The sequence below is a fragment of the Rhipicephalus sanguineus genome, chromosome 4 (assembly GCF_013339695.2).
Source record: "Rhipicephalus sanguineus isolate Rsan-2018 chromosome 4, BIME_Rsan_1.4, whole genome shotgun sequence".
NCBI lineage: Eukaryota > Metazoa > Arthropoda > Arachnida > Ixodida > Ixodidae > Rhipicephalus > Rhipicephalus sanguineus.
This window is the reverse complement of record NC_051179.1, coordinates 87,716,360-87,738,985: the sequence shown is the minus strand read 5'-3', so window position 1 is coordinate 87,738,985 and position 22,626 is coordinate 87,716,360. Positions and strand designations below refer to the sequence as shown.

At 46.8% G+C, this 22,626-nt stretch overlaps 1 long non-coding RNA gene across 3 annotated transcripts in view; it reads left to right on the top strand.

Annotated features, from left to right (window-relative positions):
• The first annotated feature begins 4,505 nt into the window (after nucleotides 1–4,505).
• Nucleotides 4,506–22,626, top strand: part of LOC119388856 (uncharacterized) — a 39,515-nt gene continuing 21,394 nt past the window's right edge. The window contains exons 1-2 of one of the 3 annotated variants that reach the window (XR_005182867.2): nucleotides 4,506–4,539; nucleotides 12,954–13,060. This is a non-coding gene — a long non-coding RNA (uncharacterized LOC119388856). Of the gene's footprint in view, nucleotides 4,540–12,779; nucleotides 13,061–22,626 lie in introns of those variants that run through there. The other 2 variants (XR_005182866.2, XR_005182865.2) reach the window with 2 other exon arrangements.

Here is a 22,626-nt window from a genome sequence, read left to right as displayed (position 1 = left end):
CGAGCGACGCGATCTCGAATGCTTAAAGTTGCTCCATATTCTTGTTAATACCCCACACTACACGTTAACTAACGAATATCTGTCTCCTGATAAACTGAAACCCACAAGGAATAGCCACACACTCAACCTGACACCGTTCCATCCACGTACTAACCTATTTAAATTCAGCTTCTTTCCGCACACTATAGAAAAATGGAATGTATTGCCTGGATCAACTAGATCATTGCCTTTAGAAGATTTCTTGCATGAATGTATTGATTCGTGATTTGTTCATTAAGAGTGTATTCTTGTTTGTTTGTTGTTAGGAGTTGTATTCTTGTGTGTGCTGATGTACAGAAAACCCACTCCTGCGATAGCCCTAATTGGGCTGCAGTATGTAAAAATAAAATCAATAAATAAATAAGCAGTGGCCAAAAAAAAACGCTTCCAGGTGTCATTTCCATCCCTGATAACACGTGTGGCTTGACGTGCTCAAGAAATTATCCTCCACACATGAATAGATCTTTCATGAACCCAACACACCATTTCTTGAACCAGTCGTAAGCTTCAGCTATTTAGCTTGGATTACTACACAACGCAGCTTCTTTTCTCTAAAACACAGAAACTATGACCGGAACGGTGCACTGAGGTACAAGAGTCTTACTTCTATTTCAGGAGATGAAAAATTAACAAGAAATGCTATATCGCTTCCTATTGATAGTTTCAATTTTTCGTACATCAGTAGGACAATCTTGGAAAAGCATCAAAAAAAAGCTGGGGCACCTACGCACTGAGGGTGCACAGAGTTGGTGGAGTTGTCCTCCTTTCTCTCCTCCTCACCTTCACTTTCCTTTCCAACTCCTCGCTATACTGTACTATTCAATTATATGCTATACCATAAGGTCTGCCTTCCTCTTTTCGATCCTCTTCGCCTCACTTCCCTTTCTCACATCTTGTTATACTTTACTATGCTCTATACGGCTGTGGTAAGCACGGCCAAGTATTTTCTAGAATTTTATGAGTCATTCGTCAATTTTTCATTGGCAATCGATTGGTTGTCGCAGCGTATCAGTCCTGCATTTTAAGAAGTGCGGAGCACTTTAGGGACCCGGCCTGTCGTATGCTGTCGTAGCCTGGCGTAACGCAGGCAAAATCGCAAATAGCTTGGCCATATCTGTAGCATATTGAGCGCGCGCTCGCGCCAAGGAGAAGTCTTCTTCCTCTTGTTCTTCGAGTGCCATGATGATGATAAGTGCGGAGCACTTTAGGGCCCTGGGCTGTCATATGCTGTCGTCACTTGGCGTAGCGCAGGCAAAACCACGTATAAAAATAGAAAAAAGGGGAAGCAAGCGAGAAATAGATAGAGAGAGAAAGGGAGAAATAGGAAGAAAAATAGAAAGAGCAAGAAAGAGAAAGAAATAGATAAAGAAAAAGAAAGAAGAAATAAATATAAAGAGAGAAAAAAGACAGAAAAAAAGAAAGAAAAGGCGAAAAAAAGAGAAAACCGAGGGCAAACAAAGAAGGCTGCCCAGCTCCACACTTCCTTCAGGCTTGGCCCCACTAGTGCGAAGATTACTTAATTTTTGTGGGTCAGACTAAGCTCATACAAGCATTTTCTCTAATGTGTTGGTTATTGAGCGATTATGGATTAGGTATCGATTGGCTATTGAATGGTTATTAATAGGTATCGGTCATGCATTTGTGTCAGGCTAAGGTGATCCAAGCATTCTCTAGAATTTATTAGATATTGACAGATTATCGATTAGCTATTGATTGGTTATGAATTAAATATCACTATGCATCGATGGATATGGTAGGAGCCGCTTGGCAAATAACCGCTTTCAGTGGCCCATATCCGCCAAAGCCAGGCCGAGTTTTTCAGAACGCTTCACGGACCAATGACGACCTTAAAAGCCCCGCTGTATAAAGCAGTGTGGGAAGCAGTGACCTTTATTGCGGTAATTATTATTCCAACAAAAAAAATAGCGCACCTCGCAAGAAGACCCGTAAGGCTGGGTCACAGCAGAGCTGGTTCTTGCTTGGCTAGGCTTTTATCCTCTTACCTTCCTGTTACCCAGCCCTTGCTATACTATAGTATACATTGCTATGCTATTCTGTAACCTTTTTCCTCCTCTCTTCTTCGCTATACTATACCATGCATTACTATGCTTTGCTGCGAGCTTTCTTTGCATTCCATTCCTCGGCACATATCAGCTTTCTGTTTCGCATACCAACCCAGTTTGTGCCAATTTTCTTCGCCAAGACTTCCTTTCCGTACCTTTATTTCTCTTTCTTTCTCTCCCTCGTTCTCTCTCTCTCCGTACTAAATTGTCTCGTCCAGTAGAGTTCATCATGCCACGTCGGTAAGATGGGCACACGTGTTCTAGGATGAATCGGAAGACGACAATGAAGAGCACGTGTGCCGGTTCACGATGACGATAATTTTCTATCTGCGACACACGGGCAACCTCGAGCACTACAGCTGTGCTCTAAAAAGTAAAAATTCACTTTGTGCGTTCTCTAATTCGACAGCTCATTTCCCACTCACATGTGTGCTTTAACTGCCCTATACGCCATGCGCACTTGGTCACATTCAGACAAACGAAAATACCACGAAGCTGAAATGCCACCCGCTCCCTCTTGAGATGTCAGTTTTTCAAAACGTGAGAGATGATTTCAATCGAGAAAGGCTAGCCTACAGCAAGGCAAGTAAGGATGCGAAGAAGACCCAGTGAGCAGGCTTTGAAAAATCCAGTCAGCTCCACTTCGCGAACACTGTCAAAACAGCGAGAATCCGTATGCCTGTCAATCATCAGGCTGTATCATACTTCTACGTTTTTGAAGTCTTCTATTCGCTGGCGCTTAGCTTCGGCCTCACTTAAGCGAACATCGCGGTTCGCCCGGCGACGACATGCCCGTTCTCACGTCAGCTCTCGCTGACACGAGAACGGGCATGTCGTCCACCCGACGTGAGCTCTTGATGACGTCGGGTGGCTTCAATATCGGAAGAACGAGAAATGTTCGCCATTCTGAAAGCGCAAGCTCCAGAGCACTGACACGCTATTCTATACTCTACTGCGCTTCACTGTCACCCCATCTTGCATGTTTTGCGAAGGTTCACCCCTCGACACCCTCCGCCCTCGCCTCTCGCAGCACGCTCTCGCCTCTCTCAGCAAACCCACGCCTCTCGCAGCACGGCGCAGCCCTCCCCTTCCTAGCGAGGCTGACTCGACACACTGCAGGGCCACGTGATCACTTGTACGCCAACCCCTGACATGAAAGCCTCGACTAAGAACAGCTTCGCTGTTAAACAGGATGCTTGAGTTCGATACCAAAAGTAACGTAAGACTGCAAAAAAATCACATAACTAACTAAGCCCTGCTTGTACCACAAAAGTATTGTAGGAACGAAAATAAAAGAAGATACTGTTCAAGAGAAAGGTATGTTGCACCGCCTAACAAAACCACAACCAAGGGCTGGACGTAAGTAGGGCGGTAGTTTGATATAGAGGTGTGCGCCGCCGCGCTACCCCGCCGCCGCCGCCGCGCCATAATTGCGGCCCGCCGCCGTTAGCCTTTTCTTTTATTTCGAATGGGGAATCTAGAAATAATATACAGCACGTCGGCGGAAGAGCTCTTTTCGATGTGTCCATGTAAAAACTGTCCATTTCAACGGCCGCTGAATAGCGGGAGCTCGGCGAGAAGCGCGCCCCCTTTTTCCGGTTCCTGTTCTGCAGCGCCATCATGGCATCACGAAGCTTTCAAACACTCTCGACACAAATGATAGGAACGGAATGCGCTTCAATGCAACGACGCAGCCCTCAGAGATCCAATTTTCGGTGCACATGTCTTTTGATCGTGTTGGCCATCGATTTAGGTTTAATGCGGCCGCTCGTCTAACGCAGTTGTAAGGTCGGTACGCATTCTCTACATCGTTCTCAAGCATCTGGGACACATTCATATGCAAATTCAGAGTTTAAAAGTTCCTGTTTCTGTGCATTTCGTCCACTCTGTTCTTACTCTAGGAATGTGCTGACGGGTTCGGTGCGGCGACGTGGTCAAGAGCGAGCTGACATCACTGCTCACCGCTTTTCTGAATCACTGAATGCGCTCTGCCGAAATGGACTGGGGACATTTTTAAATGAACGCATTGAGAATAGCTCCCCAGAAGTTGTAGTATTTTTTTCTTCAGAAATATCACGAGTATTGCCTGACCTTAACACTGCCGCGTCCTCAAGCCTTAAAGGGCGACGACCCAACTAACTGGATAGCATATTCTTGGAGTCTTGGACCTAGTACACTGTGCATAAATAAAAAATATATATATATATATATATATATATATATATATATATATATATATATATATATATATATATATATATATATATATATCGGTGCGTTAGTACACTTTTTCCTTTCATTCTTACTCGAGTGAATCGATAGATAAGTACAGAAGTAAAGAGAATGGCAAACTTGGAATATAGCTGAGATAGTTGGTAGGTATTCCTGTTAAGAAGACATGACGTGGAAACATGGACATAAGAGAAAAGCCGAGAAAGTAAGCAGCTATCTCTCACGCAGACCACTACTCGCACTTGATTGATGGGTATAGCCTCTTACGTGGGAACGCGCAGATAAATATATTTGTCTACCTTCGGTTTCGCCGCTGTGTGATTTTGCAGTTGTTAGCGGCATTTCTGGTGTCTTGACTACTCTGTAGTGTCCGTGTTTGAACGCCCTGTTTTGTAGCGTTAGCTGCACTTGCCTAGCCGAGCCAGTTTCGCGTGGCTCCTCAAGAGCCATGCTGCGCATGCGCGAGGATCAGTGATGTCACACAGCTGGCGCATCGGAGCCGGCACCTCCCGCGCACTCCGCCGTTGCCACGCGCGACTCGCTGCCGCCGGTCTGCGCTTTGCAGAGGAGTGACGTCGTAACCGAAGTAGATGTACTGGCGCCGGTGCGCGCCAGTATATTTTTTTTTAAAAAAAAAAGGGCCCCTGACAGCCTCTGAAAATACAACAAAAACAAAAACAAACGAGCGAGTTATTCTCTCTTAGCGTTTCTTGTCTTTTGGTGCACTTCGTGATGGCAGAACAGTGATTCGCGTGACATCATCAGGGTACATACTCTCGACTGGTCCATATACGAGAAATAACAGTTGTGAATTGTCTCCCATACTGCCTTGCTATGCAGCCGCCCTCCCGCTCTTGCTTCTCTCGCACGACTATCCTGCGCGAATAACTGATTTCGCTCCATTTTGTGCATTTTCGACCGCTCATGCAGAGATAACAGACTGTAGCCGACAAGCGCGAAATCATGATAGGTTCAACGCTTAGTGCTGTCATGGTACGCGTGCTTTATGAAGAAATAAGTGGGAAGAGATGTCCCGTGTAAGACGGCATTGAAGGCGAGCACGAAACCAGTGTAAAAGGCGCTGGATTATATGATCCTTCCAACGGACGCACTCTTTACAGCGAAGACGATGCAGCTTTCCAGGAAAAAGGCGAGCCCGCTTCGACGGTTTTTTGTGCATTTTTTATTGCGCAAAACTCAGGACAGGTTTTCATCATCGCCGCCATGTTCCGTATAAACTCTAAATCGATAACCTCGCTCCGCGCATTGTATGTTCTACCCGCGAGTAAAAGCTCGAAAGCGTTGGCAAGGAACATGGCTAAAGTAGAGGTGAAACAAGCTGGCCATCTCCGTCACACGGAATAACTTAAACCCGCGTGCGAGACCTGCCGTCGATTGCTCCTCGAGCAGAAGAAAACGCCCCGCCCGTCATTTTCTGGGCGAAGGAGCAGGAAGTGATGTCTGGGGAGAGGGACTGCGTAACTCGAGCAGCATCTGTGAACTTTGACTATAAGGGCGCGGTCGAGAGTGCTGGCACGCGCGCTATTTCGGCAGACATCCCCCAGCGAACGGCTCGTATACCTTCTATGCCCTGTGATTTCACTGCTTTGCGCTCGGACCACTGATACGACAAACGGACCGAAAACCGCTTCTCTCCCGGGAGCGGCCGTATTGCCATACACCAGCGTTTTGTAGAGTTAAGTGAGAGTTATCTGCTAGCCCTCCTTCATGTAACATTACGGCGTGTACTTATCGCATTCACTGCTTCGCCCTCCCCCCGCGCCGCGCCACCGCCGGTCCGATGAACCCCGCGGCGTTCACGTGCCGTCGCCGGAGGTGGAAACACCGGCGCGCCGCCGCCGGTGATTTTGGGTCCGGCGCAGATGTCGAGTTTGATATCAAAATATAGTTGCGGGTACCCATTGCCTGGAGCACGGTGTAGGAAGGAGAGGTGACACACCAGGTCGGAGGCGCAGCGAAGCCGCGTCGAAAAGTTGTTCACGTTCGCCTTCTGCCCGCCAGATGGCAATCGGCCCATTGGGGCCGGTAGAACGCTAGTAAAACTGCTGGGCGCCCCTTCACTTCGCTCTGTCCGCGAAGCCACGTTTCATGTCGAAACAACTGCTCGTGCTCCGTGACAGTTTTCTTTCATCCTGTGAACTTTGGTGAGGTGCCTCGGCTCAGGAAGCGATGGGCAAGAAGTGTTTCGCTCCACGTTGCACAACAAGGTACAAGTCGTGTACTGAGAAACTCTCATTGTTTTCCGCACTGAAAGAAGAGCTCATTTGGGTATGAAGGAATGTCGTAACTCTCAAAGCTCGTATGTTGCAGACTATCGACCACCTCTGCGAAAGGCACTTCGAGCCACATCTGGTGACCAAAACCTGGGAGGCTCTCTACATCGATAACGTGTTGGTTCGCACGCCACGGATGCATTCCTTTCTAAAGATGCAGGGCCTACTAAATTTCCAGACAGCCCAAGCTATCGGTCGAAAGAGAGAACAAAAATCACCGCATCTCCACGAAACGAATGGTGATGAGTGGCGCAGCACCTGGGGATCGTTCGGTGTCACCGTAAATCACCCGTGACTCTCGTGTATTTTTCACTGCAGCGTGAATTGTTCTGTCGCATGCTTGATTTATGGGCGCTTAATGTCGGTGTTTTTAGGGTCCATTGCCATTTTATTTTTGTGCTTGTTCACCTTTTGTTACCCTTTTTTCACACCTGTTTTCGGTTTCGATTGTACACGGTGTTGTTGACCTTTTTTCACACATGTATTCGGCTTCGATTGTACATGGTGCTGTCGGTTTCGGTTTCGTGTACCGTGACCGCCGGACGCGGTTAGATGAACAAGCCTCGGCTACAGTGTACTAGAAGGGGGCAGTGGAACGAACGAACCGGCCGCGCCGCATCTCGGGTGATGCTCCGACGGGCGATCGTAGCGGCGGCGCTGTAGTCACTTTGTACTGAAGCTGTGAAGAGCGTCTGCATTTGGCGCGCGCGCGTCGCAGCCTACGAAAGCGTGTAATTGCGCGTTTAGTGCATTACTGAGCTTTAATTGGTGTCTCAACGCCTGCTACGCGCCGTGGTGCACGCATGAATATGCAGGCGTGCCAAAATTGCGCCGAGATATTCCCTGTTTTTGGAGCCTGCCGGCCCCAAAAGAAGGCGACAATCGGATTTCGCACCTAGCTGCTCACTGATTTCTATACGGTTTGCAAGCAACACTTCGAGCCGTGCTACACTATAAGTGACTACGAACACTGACTACGAAGAAATAACACGCCAGCGACGAGAGCCTACCATTCTTATGCCGCCAGTCTCTACGATATCCAGAGCATTGATCCTTATATGAGCTCCAACGCGCTCGACTGTTTCATGAGTATCCTGAGCACAAATAACTCTATCACAACATTTATATTAGTGACGGCTGAGTTCTGCCACTTTTGCTCTGTTTCTTAAATGCCGAAAGGCTATCTTGTTTCAACAGCGTGCTTCCGCGGTTACTATGCATCGGTTATGCGACTTTTCAGTGCTTAAAATGCCAGGAAGCCGAGCCAGGGAGCCGAGCCGAAGGCGCGTGTTCACCTCCGAGGCACAAACTTCGTGCATCAGCGCTTATCTCAAGCATCTTAAAATGCGCAGATGTAAATAAAGCCCGTGGTCGGTTATTCTGCCTAAATTCACTACAACTAGTTCTCCTTTTCAATGGACAGCTTATGCTGCATTTTTGCTGACCTATCGATGCCATTGCAAAAAGTTTTTTTTGACAATGTTTTGTATTAAAATTTCATTGCTTTATCTGTAAAGTGTCAAAAGTGAAGCCATGAGGGGCGGCGCATGGTGCTCTACGTTTTGCGATATTATGTTTTTATATATGTGAGCATATATATTTACACGCACAAATACGGGCAGTAAATAAAGTCTCACCTCCCCACCCGGCGCCAATAACAATATCCATGCAACGCCCCTGAGGACGACCGTTATTTCTACCGGTCGTGTTACCTTTGACTTCCATTACCTTTGAGCCCTCGTAATATCGAAAAAGTCACATTTACACAGCGCATCTGTAAAGATACGCACCGTACACACAGCTCGCCAACGCGCGGTAAATGTTAGGCGTGCTTTCGGCCAGGGGCGTAGCCAAAGGGGGGGGGGAGTTGCGGGGGTTCAACCCTCCCCCCCTCCCGAAATTTTTCAGTTTTGCTTGCTTATATATACACGCACACATACAAACGCACGCACGAACATACATCAAGTATGGTTGAAGCTCCCCGAAAAAAATTTCTGGCTACGCCCCTGCTTTCGGCAGATTATCAGCACAAAGCTTTCTGAGCACAGTTAAATTCCAATAGAGCAGCTCAGTTACTCTGAATAAACTAGACGCCGAATAACCACGAGAGGAAAGCATTAAAACAGAAGAAATCAGAATAAGGCATGCACGCCCTTTCTGTTTCCTCTGTCTTTTTCTTCTGGAGGTCGTTTGGTGTCTAATTAATTGAATCATCATCATCATCATCAGCCTGTCTACGCCCACTGCAGGGCAAAGGCCTCTCCCATGTTCCGCCAATCAACCCGGTCCTGTGCTTTCTGCTGCCACGTTATACCTACAAACTTCTTAATCTCATCTACCCACCTAATTTTCTGTCTCCCCCTCACGCGTTTGCCATCTCTTGGAATCCAGTCAGTTACCCTTAATGATCACCGGTTATCCTGCCGACGTGCTACGTGCCCGGCCCATATCCATTTCTTCTTCTTGATTTCAACTATGATGTCCTTAACCCCGTTTGTTCCCTGATCCACTCTGCTCTCTTCCTGTCTCTTAAGGTTACACCTATCATTTTCCTTTCCATCGCTCGCTGCGTCGTCCTCAATTTAAGTTGAACCCTCTTTGTAAGTCTCCAGGTTTCTGCTCCGTAGGTTGAATTAATTGAATGTAATGTACTAACTAGCCCAGCAACGAGTTCGGCTCAATTACATCGAGACCGTGAATTTTCACGGTTGGTATCAGCCCGTTTTGATCTTTATATTTTGCGTACCTTCCATCAGTCACTTCGGCTACAAGAACTGATTTGCAGTGTCTCTCAAAGGCATGTATGAAGCAAGCATCCATTAAAAGCTTTGAAATTTCGTCCATCAAGGCTTACGACTTACGTCGAGTCCTACGTCGAGTCCTACGCTTAATAATGATAGACATGCAAGGAAAGCCGCATCAGTAATAGTGCCGATTAGCCGGGTGCCGCCGAGTGAGTGAGTCAGAACTTTATTTTGGTCCAAAAGTGGCAGAAGCTGAACGCGACTGGAGGTCCCGCTAGCTCAGCCAGGTGGCTCCACCCAGGAAGGTGCCGGAAGCTGGAGCCTCTCGGCGATGTCTCGGGCCCTCTGGACTGCCAGGAGTTGTTTGTTGAGTTCCATGCTGCGCATGGCAGCCTCCCAGGAGGGTTTGTCCGATAATCCTGACCCCGAATTAAAGGGGCACAGCCAGAGCATGTGTTCGAAATTACAGTGCTCGTGATTACAGTGCTGACAGTGAGGTGAAAAGTCTGGATCGATTCTGTTTAGCATGGCTGGAGTGATGTACGTTTTTGTCTGTAGTTGTCGTAGTGTGACCGCTTGCGCTTTATTCAATTTAGGGTGTGGAGGGGGGAAGAGTCTGCGCCCTAGTTTGTGAGCTGAGGTGATTTCGTGGAACGATATTAATGGATCCTTGAAGTCCATGCATCTCCGTTCCCGTCCCGTCTGAGATGGCCGGTCACCGCCGCGGGTAGCTAGTTCACGCGCTAGCTGGTGAGCCCTCTCGTTAGGGTTGCCGGTTGGGGAGGATGAGATGTCACCCATGTGGGCCGGGAACCATATGATGTGCGTTAGAGGATCTTCCCCTTCGTTAGCCTCAGCAGTCGTCTTATTAACAATGCTTGCGGCTGCGGCGGAGACGAAGCCGGATGAAGATGACCTGATGGGAGTTCGTGAGTCTGAAAAGATGGTGACGTCCCTTCTTCGTTCTTGCAGAGCTACCGCGATAGCCATTTCCTCGGCTTCGTGAGTGAAGCCGGTGACCACCGTGGCCGCGTTAACTAGTGATCCCTTGGCATTGACGACTGTGACGACATACGCGTCCTTCTTCCAGTATTTGGCTGCATCAACAAAGAGGGCGGTAGAGCTGGAATCGATCTTCCTCAGGATGGCCTCGGCTCTTGCTTTTCTTCGCCCTTCATTGTGTACGGGATGGATGTTCCTGGGGACCGGGTCGACGCATATAGCCCCTCTTATCGCCGAGGAGATCTTGTCTTTCTCGGGAGGCATAAACAGGGGTTGCAGCCCTGCCTCCAGGAGGATCCTGGTGCCTGCTTTCGTGAGGGACAATCGGCAAATTTGAGCGGTTCGTTGAGCTTCAAAGAGCTCCGTTGCTGTGTTGTGCAGTCCGAGCTGCAATAGCCGCTCCGTGTTGGTGCTTTTTGGAAGATTAAGAACCCGTTTAACCCCTGTCCTGATAAGGGCATCAATTTTATTGAGCTCCATCTTCTTCAATTTCAAGAAAGGGGCAGTGTAGATAATGTGGCTGATGAGGAACGCATGGAAGGCTTTCATGAGATTGTCCTCTTTAAGCCCTTTCCTCTTGTTGGCAACTCTGGAGATGACCCTGGTGAAGCTGTGAGTACTCTTCTCGATACGTCTGAGTGCCTCAGTGTTGTTATTGCTGTACTTTCCAATTGTCATGCCAAGAACCTTGATTGAGTCGCAGATGGGGATTGTTTTTCCGCTTTTGGACCGCAGGCAAATAGACGCCCCGTCGATCTCCGGCCCCCGTCTCGGGAAACGCTTGTGGAGGAGGAGTTCGGACTTGCTATGTGACAGCTGTAGCCCCGTGCTAGCCAGAAAGTCTTCCGTGACGTCGAGTGCCCGTTGTAGGTTTCCCTCCAGCTTGCCAAGCGGGCCCTCCGCCGACCATATGGTGATGTCGTCCGCGTATATTACGTGGCCGATTCCCGGAACGTCGGCGAGCCGCTTGGATAGGTTGTGCATTGCAATATTAAATAAAAGCGGGGACAACACCGACCCTTGCGGTGTGCCCATGTTACCCAGTGTGTATTCTTTGCTCTTGATTTGGCCAATATGAACTGTAGCCTTTCTATCTGCCAGAAAAGACTTAACAAAGGTGTGAAACTTTTCGCCAAGGCTGAAGTTGGAAATTTCATTCAGAATATGCTCATGCCTGACCGTGTCAAAGGCTTTTGTCAGGTCGAGCGCCAGTATCCCTTTAATGTCCAGAGATGTGCTGTCAATTATGGCACTCTTAATGAGGAGCATGGCGTCTTGTGTGGACAAAGATTTCCGGAAGCCCACCATGTTGTGGCGAAAGAGGCCTTCGTCCTCAATGTGCTCGCTAATTCGGTTATGAATGGCATGTTCAGCTACTTTTCCGAGGCATGACGTGAGCGATATCGGTCGCAAATTCTCTGCTTGAAGGGGCTTTCCCGGTTTGGGTATGAATACGACCTTGGCTGTTCTCCACTCCTCGGGGACTTCGCGCCCAGCAGTTCTTGCGCGCGGCGCCGCGCGCCTTCAGTACCGAGCGACTGCAGCGCCGCTGCTACGATCGACGCGGAAGGAATCAGGCGGCGAGGCGCGTTCACGCCACTCGACAGTTCTATAGTACACACTACCTCGGCTAATAACAGGAAGAAGACTTCTCCTTGGAGCGAGCGGGGCTTAATTATCATCTTCAAGGCGCTCAAAGAAGAAGAGGAAGAAGACTACTCCTTGGTGCGAGCACTGTTGGTTTCGGTTTCGTGTACCGTGACGGTCGGACGCGGATGGACGGACAAACCTCGGCCCTAAGGTGCTTCGCCCCTCAAACAAAATAGGCCAGCGGAGAGGCACGAACACGCCGCGCCTTTCACGAAGCAGTGCAAAAACAGCCTGGAACGAAGTGACGCGGTTTTCGGTGTGGATTCGGCAGGTGTGCTTAGTGGTCGGCGGCCCCCGTTCGCGTAGCTCCACCTACGCGGAAATACGTCAACCCGCACAAAATTTCGCCACGCTCGCTCGCCGCGTTGAGTCACCTCTCCATCCTACACCACGCCCTGCAGTTCGAGCCTGAATGCAATGCTCAAAATCGATTTAGTCGTTTGCTCTGTATCGAGGATCAAACAGCCAATGTAATGATCTGTTTGAACACACAAAATGTTTCCAAGAAACCTCGAACTGTTTGATAGTTAGCCCTTTAGTTTTAATTATCGTATCAGCAGCTCACTTGAACTTTGTATTGTACAGTCTGCTAAAATGCGGACTCTTGAAGAGGCCTCCGGGTCATTGCCTCTTCGTGACAAGTTGAAGTGTGGACAATGAACGTCTCCTTTCTTTTCAATAACTGAATACACTAATAAAAACTAAATTATTAAATAGGAAGGTACCTGGCTACAGCTAGCACGCACGTTGTCGGCAAATTATTATTTCGTTACTAGAAGCCAGGCATCCAAGCGCGCAAAAACGGCGCTGATTACATGATTACTCAACTATATTAGTCCTGCGAGGAAATTCACGTAGCTCTACTGAGGTCGGAAGAACATTGTGTTGTGTCCGCAATTCTCCGTATACACTGAACTTTCACTTTTCAGAATGAAAGCAGTATTTTTAAACTTATGATAATTGTGAAGATACAAGTGTCTGACGCAAGCGGCTTTTCTCAAGAGGTTTGACGTAGCTGATCAACGTCTGATTGCATGTAAGTATGAGGGGCTTTGATTTTGCTTTATTTTATTCCCAAGGGCTGCAAGGCGTGCAGACGCGCCAAAGCGGTGCTAGAGACTTAATCACTAAAATATATTAGCCATAACAATCAATTCCAGGAAAAAATCATTATCTCTTGCAACTAAGCCACTGAGCTTTGCGTGTGCAACGATCTGCAGCAAAGGCCCCTTCAAAGGCTACTTTGTACACAAGAATTTTTAATGCCTCATTTTGTTTTGATCTTTGTAGTTGACCTCCTATCTTTCACATAAAGACTTGCTGCTTTATGAGGTTTCATGTCCCAAAGCTATTCAGGGTATGAGAGCGCCGTAGTTCATGGCTCAGGGTAATTTCGAACACCTGGGGTTCTATAGCGTGGTACATGGACATCTAGCATTTTGCCGCACTCAAAATTCTGACGCCGTGACCGGGATCGAAACCGCGTCGTTCGGGCGAGTAGCCAAGCAGCCTAACTTCAGGGCCGCCGCAGCGGCTTGTCCTAATGATAATCGAGTTTCAGGGAAAAGAGAGCAGGCAAATAAACACAATCGAGGTTAATCCCTGCATGGAGGCTATTTCAAGCAATCAGACGGCAGGCTTGAAAACTCTAAGCATAAACGCTTCTTGAAGTCACGTAAATTATGCGTAGGCACTGCACTCGGTATAAAATGAGATACAAAACCGCGAAGGGATTGTTAAGCGGAGAAGCGCCGTTGCAGCACGGAAATATTCACTGAGGCTACCATGAGACGATGAATTGCGGCGTTCGTCGCCGATGCGACCACATCGGTGGCGTCTAGTATCACCGGCTAGTACTTCCAGCGCAGAGCAACGGTGAGTAAACGCCCCAACAAATAGCGCATCGAGCGAGCCCCAGAACGCGTATCGTACGAGTCGTGTTTGCCGTTACAGTTTTCCGAAATTGAGATTATTTCTGATCTAAAATTGCTCCAAATGGGCTTTTCAATTTGTTCTAGAGAGGGCTTTCAATACACCATCACAATATCTTTCAACAAAGCCTTCATAGAAAGCATTTTCATTTTACATTTGTTTTGTGCCGCCAATGGAACATATTTATACGGTTTAGATTCGTTCAGATTCTGCAAACAGCGATGCTTAGAGGACAGGACACTCTTTTTGACCACGATACCGTAGGCACCCGGGACGTCTGCAATTTCGCTTGCGAATTCTTTTTGTTTAATTCATTTCATTTCTGCTTAGCAATTTATACGGCATCAGAGGATGGTCACCCAGGTCTGCCTCATCGTGTTGGCAAAGAAAATTTTATGTAGGGAAAGATACGCTTACCAGACTACCTAAGTTAGAGTAGAGGCCCACGAAAAATGTGAAGTGCACATAGTAAAAACCGGCCGCCATGCATCGCGTGCGCATTCCAGCGGCAAGCGCAACATTGCCTGCTTCCAGTTGCTCTTCTCTTGCGATCTAACACAGTTCTATCGAACTCGGGTAAAACGAATTATCCTTTAGATCGAACTATTTTCCAACGCGACAATGTTTTAACGTCAATGCTTAGAAAATCGACGGCTACATGTAATAAATATACCCAGAATACTTCGCACATCGAACAACGGGCAGCGCGAAACGCGGCGCGAAATTGGCTTTCGCTCACAATTATTGGCTCTTTCTCGCGAAATAGGGTCTTTCACTGCTGTGTTTCGGAAAGGCCGCGGTGTGACTAGAAGGGTGCCGGCCGGAGCGAGTAGAAACTCCAGCTGTCCGCCATGTGTTTTCTTCCATGACTCGTCGTCGCCCATCGTGCGTGTTCGGGAGCGGTCGCCGTTCGCTTCTCCGCCATTCTACGCTGCCCTTGCTAACGCGATGGCTGGCAAAACGGCAGATTCTACGGTTCACTGAAAAACATCCAATAATGAACTCAATTGCACCTGGAGACAAGGTAGTCGGCACTGCGTACCGCATCTAGAGAGCACGCTGAGTATGATACTCAGGAACAAATAATGCTGACGTCAGGGCGAAGGCGGACAGGAGGCTTCGAGCGCCCGACAAGAGCGCGGCTGTGTATGTAGATGACGGGAAGCTGTTTACCTCAACACCGTTCTTTAGCATATAACCCGTACCTGTATATTACCCCCGTCCCAAATTAATAACCGCAAAAAAATTAAGTTGGAGTGTATTGTATTGCATTGTCGCGAAACAGTGCCGTGAAGCCAACTTGCATACAGAATTCTGAAGGAAAAAATTGTAGCGCAAAGCAACACACGGACAGAGAGAGAGGACGGGACTGGCGCTAACTTCCAACTGTGTTTATTCAAGAAACGTACGTACATATATAAGGAACACAAGAACAGCAAGGGCATGACACTCGCGATAATCAGGCACAAAGCTAAGGGGGGATCATATCTATAAGCATTGTCAGCAGGAAACCACTTTTTTTGGCGAACATAGCATAACAAGAAAGCTCCATGACTTTGGCGGATGCGCGCATGTTCAACAGATTGCAATTCTGAAACCGCTAGATAAAGGAAAAAGGACCAAACCATAAGCAAGAAAACTTGGAGATTGTTCATAAGATTCGTTTTTTACATGGCGATAACAACGGTTCTACATGAACAGCAACTATGAAGCAATGCGTCATACGTAAAAGCGATGCTTCAGTATACATCATAAACGACGAATTGCGGGCGTAACCATTCAGAAAAAAACCAATGAACAAAAAACAAACAAGCAAAACATTTTTTTTCTCTAACGGAAGCGCGTGTGCTTCTGCAAGAAGAATTGTAATGAAAACGACAACAAAACTTAAAGCTCCAATAGGGTGCGTCAAAAAATCAACAAGAAATAACGGCAACAAGACTTAAACGTGCAAAAGGGCGTCAATAAAACAGCAAAAATGAAAGTGAGATAACCCAAATGAGGTGAAAGTTAAACATGCCCTTCCAAGAAGGTCACTTCATTACTCATGTGTGTTATTGAAGGCGTGCTAATGCAGTTGTCACCGGTCTTTAAAATAGAGTAGGCTTCAACTATCTCCCTTTCTGTCCTATCTAGTGCCCTCTTTAGGAAACTTGTGCGCGCAAACTCAGGTGTGCACCCGCATCTTTTGCAATGCTCGGCCAAATGCCCTCCCGATTTGTTCTTAACAGACAGCGCGTGCTCTCTGGCCCTCTCATTGAAACATTGACCTGTTTGTCCTATGTAAACTTTATCGCAGCTGAGGGGGATCTTATATACGACATTGGTATCACATTCGGTGAAAATAGTGTCATGGTTCTTTTCACATTTTTTGCTTTTTCTTTTTGACATCATGGAGCATACCTTCGAGAGCTTGCATGGAGCCGTGAACACGACATTGACACTGTACTTTGAGAGTGCTTTTTCAAGTTGTGCGAGATACGGTGTACGTACGGTATAGCTATCGTGGTTGTCGCTCACGCTCATTAGAGTCATTGTTTCCAGGACCTTTAAGCTTCTTCAGAAGGGAATCGCAAACACTTCAGACTAGCAAAGCAGGGAACTTTGAAGCGTTAAGGCGGACAATTTGCAGTTGAAAACTAGCATACATTTAATGTTGGCAGGATTTTTCTAGAGAAGCCTTCAGGCCAGTCATGGCGATACCTCTCTTAACAAGTTTTGAGTGGGCACTGTCAAAGGGCAACAGACTTTTCTTAGTTCTGGGATTATACATCGAGCAAATGTGCTTGTCCATGAAGGACAGCTTTAAATCAAGGAACTGAATGCTGTTGTCCTCTTCCATTTCCCTAGTGAACCGAAGCCCTTCACCTGCGTTGTCAAATGCCTGCTGTATGTCTGAAACAACTAGATCCCGAACAGCGCTACCTTCGCAATTTAAGATGACCAGGTAGTCATCCACATATCTGTAGGCCTTAGTGACGTTAAATTTTTCTAGTTCTGGAGCCAAGCACGTGTCAACAGCTGATAAGAAGATGTCACATAACACAGGAGCCACGGACGAGCCTATGCAAATGCCCGATTTTTGTACATAGTATCTCTCATTAAAGCTAATGGCCGTTGAGTCTAGGTAGAACTCAAGTAAGGTGATAAAGTTATCACAGCTTACCCCCGTGGCATTCCGGAACATGACTTCGCCATTTTCGTTGATTAAATCCCGCACAGCACGACACAAGCCTCCGTGAGGAATGGAATAAAAAATGCTCTTCGACGTCCATTGAAAACGCATGCGTGCCAGTCACTGTTCCATAAAGTAGGGTCCTTGGCTATTTCTTGAGAGCTTCGCACTAGGAAAGGGTCTGTGATCTTGAGAGAATTTAGGTGCTTCTGTAGATAGCGTCCGATGAGGCCTTGCCAGGATCCTTTCTCTGTACATGGTTCCGAATGGGCAATCAACCTTGTTTTTTTCTCCGGCGAAGAATCTTCTAAGGTGTTGGTAGCTGCTCTTTCGACTTCTTCTTCCGAAGGTATTCCAGGTAAGTCCTTGAGCATTCTGACAACCTTCCTTTTTTGAAGCTTTGGTTTAAAACTGCAAGTTTGAAGTTTTTTTTCCACGGCAGCTAAGGCTTTTTCATTGCACTTTCCATTGTCCATAACGACAAAACCTACCTCTTTGTCGCTTATCCTTCTCTCTCTCTCTTTTACTCCCCTATTCCCCCTCCCCATGTGTAGGGTAGCAAACTGGACGCATTGTCTAGTTAACCTCCCTGCCTTTCCTACATTCCTTCTCTCTCTCTCTCTCTCTCTCTCTTTGTCGGCTTGGAGTATGGCTAGGTTGCGCTGTCTCAGTGTGTCAACCACATACTTGTAGGGAGGTTTCTTCGGTGGCTGAGAGCCTGCTCTTGAGAGAACACAATTTACAGCATCGCTAGTAGCTCGGTCCCGTTTGACAGTGCCCATTCAAAACTTGTTAAGAGAGGTATCGCCATGACTTGCCTGAAGGCTTCTCTAGAAAAATCCTGCCAAGATCAAATGCATGCTAGTTTTCAACTGCAAATTGTGCCGCCTTAACGCTTCAAAGTTCCCTGCTTTGCTAGTCTCAAGTGTTTGCGAGTCCCTTCTGAAGAAGCTTAAAGGTCCTGGAAACAATGACTAATGAGCGTGAGCGACAACCCACGATAGCTATACCTGTACGTACAACCGTATCTCGCACAACTTGAAAAAAGCACTCTCAAAGTACAGTGTCAATGTCGTGTTCACGGCTCCATGCAAGCTCTCGAAGGTATGCTCCATGATGTCAAAAAGAAAAAGCAAGAAATGTGAAACGAACCATGACACTATTTTCACCGAAGTTGGATACCAATGTCGTATATAGGATCCCCCTCAGCTGCAATAAAGTTACATAGGACCAAACAGGTCGATGTTTCAATGAGAGGGCCAGAGAGCACGCGCTGTCTGTTAAGAACAACTCGGGAGGGCATTTGGCCGAGCATTGCAAAGATGCGGGTGCACACCTGAGTTTGCGCGCACAAGTTTCCTAAAGAGGGCACTAGATAGCACAGAAAGGGAGATAGTTGAAGCCTACCATATTTTAAAGACCGGTGACACGCATTAGCACGCCTTCAATAACACTCATGAGTAATGAAGTGACCTTCTTGGAAGGGCATGTTTAACTTTCACCTCATTGGGTTATCTCACTTTCATTTTTGCTGTTTTATTGACGCCCTTTTGCACGTTTAAGTCTTGTTGCCGTTATTTCTTGTTGATTTTTTGACGCACCCTATTGGACCTTTAAGTTTTGTTGTCGTTTTCATTACAATTCTGCTTGCAGAAGCACACGCGCTTCCGTTAGAGAAAAAAAATGTTTTGCTTGTTTGTTTTTTGTTCATTGGTTTTTTTTTCTGAATGGTTACGCCCGCAATTCGTCGTTTGTGATGTATACTGAGCATCGCTTTTACGTATGACGCATTGCTTCATAGTTACTGTTCATGTAGAACCCTTGTTATCGCCATGTAAAAAACGAATCTTATGAACAATCTCCAAGTTTTCTTGCTTATGGTTTGGTCCTTTTTCCTTTATCTATCGGTTTTCAGAATTGCAATCTGTTGAACATGCGCGCATTCCGCCCAAAAGTCATGGAGCTTTCTTGTTATGCTATGTTCGCCAAAAAAGTGGTTTCCTGCTGACAATGCTTATAAATATGATCCCCCCTTAGCTTTGTGCCTGATTATCGCGAGTGTCATGCCCTTGCTGTTCTTGTGTTCCTTATATATGTACGTACGCTTCTTGAATAAACACAGTTGGAAGTTAGCGCCAGTCCCGTCCTCCTCTGTCTGTCCGGTGTGTTGCTTAGGCGCTACAATTTTTTCCTTCAGAAGTCATGAACCAACTAGCCCAACAAAACGTATTGCATACAGAAATTGGCACTGAAAATACAGCAAAATATTTTTAAAATGTAATATCAAGGTGTGCGATATATAGAACTAGTTCTCTTATTTGAGAGTTCAATATATGCGGCTTCGACTGAATAGGGTTCCTGTTTTTCTTAAAGGGACATTAAAGGGAAATATTAAGTCGACGTTGATTGCTGAAATAGCGTTCCAGAAACCTCGTAGTGCTTGTTTCGTTCCAAGGAAATGCTTATTTTGAAAGAAAATAGCGTTTTAGTGGTCCGTACAGCGTTAGCGCACTTCAAATCACCCGCCTAAACGGTCCTTCTGACGTAGCAGTTGTCGTACCCACCGCTGCTCGCTTTACTGCCCGGCCGCCGACGCTACGTCTTGCGCAACAGCAGTCATCAACCTTGCCAAGACGCAGCCACGGGACACTCCAAAACCGTATATAATTCACTGTAAAGGAGCATAGCTTGATCAGCAGTAGAAGTAGAGCATCAAGAGAGCGAAAATAGCGAGAGCCAAGCACACGCAGCAGTTGCGATACAGAAACTACGACCATAGGCGTGCGCAGGGTTCCCCATCCAGGGGGGGGGGGGGGGGGCGAATGTTCATCGCAGCCCCTCCCACTACTAAGTCAATGTACGAGGCAGATTTCGCGCCCCCCTCCTATTAGGTGACTAGGGCCGGTCAATGTATGGATCAGATTTTGCGCCCCCCTTAGGTGATTAGGGGGGGCGGGCCGCCTCCCCTGCCCCCCTTGTGCGCACGTCTATGGCTACGACTGAGGCACGACCGCGTGAGCGAAGCGCAGCGCGGCGAAAACAGAACTTTTGAACCATTCGCGCCGTTTCCCATGGTAACGCCAAGAGGATTTTGGCCATGAATCAAACAGAAACTAACAAGCAGCATTTCATTACGTCTTCTGATGCACGGAAGCTTCTGTTCTAATCGCAACTAGAATGTTTACTAGTGGTTAATTGTACTCGCAACTGTTGACGTCATCGGGATCACTTCCAATATTTCCCACTTGTGGCGCATAGTGTGTCCTTACATTTACCTTAATTTCTCGATTAGTTGAGTATTGAGTTACATAATATTGACGTTTTAGACGTTCTCACACATTGAACTTTCACTCTGACATACATTTTTATTTGCGTTTAGTGTCCCTTTATTAAGCAGATCGCGAATACGTCAAAAGCTGCCAAGATATCTCAAAAATAAATCGTACCCCACTAGCGCCGCCGTCTAACGTATTTCACACATACATTTTTTTTAACACGAAAGTGTTTATATGGCAGGGTCCACCACGGCTCCACTGACGCATTTCCGTCCCGGATATGACGTTGTAAAATATAAAGGCTAACATATGGCGAAGAAAAAACTAGAAGAAAAAATCCCGCAGATCCTACGCACTGTGGGAATCATTGGTGCCATGGCATCTAGTTCACCATATATCGCATGTTTGCCATGCACGCGTGCATGCACAATATGTTTATACTATGCTAATGAAACGTATATTCTGGTATATGCCACTGCATGACCGGTCATTTATGTTCATCACGCACTCCTGTCATGCCATACCAATTTTGGTATATCCGGTTATCTAAACGGATAGAAACCATGGCAGTGTCATAAACCATAGCAGTGTCATGTAAATCATATCGTAAATGACATGCATAATTCCATGTTAGGACCTGTAATTTATTTTCGTCATACAGTCACATCGCACAATACCAATTTTGGTGTACATCAAACCAGCCAAATGGCCGCGAGTCCACCATGAGCGTGGCATGTAAATATTGCCATACATGACAGGCATATCATGGTTTTCATGTTACCAGCTGTCACTTATGTTCGTGATACATTCGTGTCAGGCAATACCAATTTTGGTGTATATCAAGCTAGCGATACTACCGCAATCGGAGAGCGAGCGTGGCATGTAAATCATGCCGTAAATGATATGCATATCATAATTTTCAAGTTACCACCTGTCATATATGTTTGTCATACAGTCACGTTGCGCAATACCAATCTTGGTGTATATCAAGCGAGCGAAACGGCCGCCAGCGCACCATGAGCGTGGCATGTAAATCACGTCGTACATGTCTTGCCTCACGATTTTCATGTTACCACCTCTCATTTACGTTCGTCATACAGGCGCGTCAAGCAATACCAATTTTGGCGTATATCAAGCTAGTGAAACGGCCGCTAATGCATCATAAGCGTGGCATGCAAATCATGACATGCATGTCATGGTTTTCATGTTACCACCTGTTATTCATGTTCTTGATAGTCACATCGCGCAATACCAATTTTGCTGCACATCAATCTAGCGAAACCACCGCGAGCGCACAATGAGCGTGCCATGTAAATCATGTCGTACATGACGCACATGTTATGATTTTCATGTTACCACCTCTAATTTACGTTCTTCATACAGTCGCGTCGCGCAATAATAATTTTGGTGTATATCAAGCCAGCGAAACGGCCGCGAATGCGTGGCATGTAAATCATGACATACATGACATGCATATCATGGTATTCATGTGACCATCTGTTATTCATGTTCTTCATACAGTCACATCGCGCAATACCAATTTTGGTGTATATCAACCTAGCAAAACGGCTGCGAATGCGTTTGAGCATGGCATTTAAATCATGTCGTGCATGACACGCGTGTCATGATTTTCATGTTACCACAAGTCAGTTATGTTCGTTATATCGAAATGTATCGTCATACCAGTTTTGATATATCCATTCATTTAAACGGCCGCGAGCGCCCCGAGATCATTTCAAATAATCGTGCCGCACATGACATGCGTGTCATGATTTGCACGTCAGGACCTGTCCTTACTTTCGCCATGAACTCTTGTCACGTCATACCAGTTTTAGTATATATGAAATTAACTGAATGGCCGCAAGAGCCCCAAGGCCGTGGAATGTAAATCATGCTTTTCATGACATGCATGTCATGATTTTTATGTTATGACCTATCATTTATGTTCGTAATACGGTCATGTTATCCATACCAATTTTGGTATACATCCGATTAACGAAACGGCCAGGAGCGCACAAAGTCGTAGGCGGCTAGATAGATAGAGATGGGTACGCTCAAAGTTCGCTGAGAACTTTGAGCGCAGAAGTTCGCTTATGGCGCGTTCACACTTGGCCTCGATGGGGGCGAAAGCGGCAAAACTCACCGGAAATTCACTCGCTTCGCCGCCTAAGCGGCCGGAAAACCACGCCGCGAGGCGGACGCGAAAAAATCGGTCCGAGA